Source organism: Mastomys coucha, unplaced genomic scaffold (assembly GCF_008632895.1).
Source record: "Mastomys coucha isolate ucsf_1 unplaced genomic scaffold, UCSF_Mcou_1 pScaffold8, whole genome shotgun sequence".
Lineage (NCBI taxonomy): Eukaryota > Metazoa > Chordata > Mammalia > Rodentia > Muridae > Mastomys > Mastomys coucha.
This window is the reverse complement of record NW_022196914.1, coordinates 36556681-36558570: the sequence shown is the minus strand read 5'-3', so window position 1 is coordinate 36558570 and position 1890 is coordinate 36556681. Positions and strand designations below refer to the sequence as shown.

At 43.1% G+C, this 1890-nt stretch overlaps 1 pseudogene across 1 annotated transcript; it reads left to right on the top strand.

Moving 5' to 3' along the window:
* Positions 1–752: 752 nt before the first annotated feature.
* Positions 753–1890, top strand: LOC116083341 (annotated as a pseudogene). The gene has a single exon (XR_004115677.1). The product of XR_004115677.1 is annotated as an E3 ubiquitin-protein ligase RNF34 pseudogene (transcript).

Below are 1890 nucleotides of genomic sequence, written 5' to 3'. Positions count from 1 at the left end.
AATGTAAATAAAGAAAATATCTAATAAACAAAAAGACAAGATATTCAGTATGAGAGCCAGACCTTCTCTGATAAATTACCAAAGTGAGACAAAGAGAAAGGACGTGTTTGCTCCAGTCAGCTGGCCACAGCTAAATGCCTGGTCTTTTGATATGACATGGCATTTTTCAGGACTCCTAATTTAAATTTCTTAGCATTTGACAATTAATGATATTAGCACAATGATACAAAGAATAAGAATGACTTGAATTGGCAATACGTGATTTTCCACTTCTTTTCATCTATTGAAGTTCAGAAACAAAGCTCTCTAGTTTTTTTCCACTTACCATTTACTCTATTAGTTGAGCCATGAATTTTGTTACAATCCAGTTTGTTCAAGGCCAAGAAGATATTGTCACAAAAAAACATTCAATAAATATTCAAGGAAATAAATTATTGAACAAATATATGCATATAAATCATAGATAATCTGAATAGATCTCATGTTAGAGAATGGCAGAACATTCTTCACTATTCGTTCTGGTGATTAAGTTGGTTTTTGTTTTTGCTTTTTTTTGTTTGTTTTTTGTTTTGTTTTGTTTTGTTTTTGCCTCAGGAATTCTGGTTTCCGGAAACTAGAACAGATGATGGTGTGTGTTCCATAACAAGTAGTCTTATGGCCGCCTTAGAAGGAAGGAGATCTGTTGTGTTGAGGAGTCTGCTATGGTGCTGAGTTCCCGGGTAGAGCCGACCGAGCTGAGGGCGGTCGAGGCCATGAAGGCGGGTGCTACTTCTATGTGGGCTTCCTGCTGTGGGCTGCTGAATGAAGTCATAGGAACTGGAGCTGTCCGAGGCCAGCAGGTGGGATTTCCAGGAAGCACTGGCCCATTCAGATTTACACCGAGCTCTGACTTCCCCTCCTACCCACCAGCAGCTACTGAAGGACCCAATATAGTTTGCAAAGCCTTTGGACTTTCATTTTCAGTCTTTAGAAAGAAGCATGTCTGCTGTGACTGCAAGAAGGACTTCTGCTCCCTTTGCTCAGTCTCACAAGAAAACCTCCGTAGATGCTCTACTTGTCACCTACTACAAGAGACAGCCTTCCAGCTCCCTCAGTTGATGCGACTAAAAGTGAAGGACCTGCGGCAGTATCTCCTCCTCAGAAACATACCAACCAACACTTGTCGTGAGAAGGAAGACTTGGTGGATCTAGTACTATGCCATTGAGGACTAGGCTCAGGGGATGACCTGGACTCAAGTAGCCTGAATTCTTCAAGGTCCCAGACTTCTAGTTTTTTTACACAATCCTTTTCAAATTATACACCCCCCTCCGCTACTGTATCCTCCTTCCAGGGAGAGCTCATGGACAGAGATGACACCTTCAGATCAGAAGTTCTGGCACAGGTACAAAGTGAAATAACTTCAGCAAACACAGATGATGATGATGACAATGACGAAGATGACGATGATGAAGATGATGATGTCGGACCTGTCAAGCCTTGAAGAGGTAGAAGGGATGAGCGTGCGCCAGCTGAAGGTGATCCTGGCTTGGAATTTTGTCAACTATTCTGGCTGTTGTGAAAAATGGGAGCTGGTAGAGAAAGTCAACCAGCTATACAAAGAGAATGAAGAAAACCAAAAGTCATATGGCGAGCGGATGCAACTTCAGGATGAGGAGGATGACAGCTTGTGCCGAATCTGCATGGATGCAGTCATTGACTGTGTCCTGCTGGAGTGTGGGCACATGGTCACCTGCACCAAGTGTGGCAAGCGCATGAGTGAGTGTCCCATCTGCAGGCAGTATGTGGTTCGAGCTGTGCATGTTTTTAAGTCATGAAGTTGAGGCCCCTGCAGTAGGACACTCACCTGATGTTACCCCAAACATTTCAATGCACTAAAGGGATGGGAAACT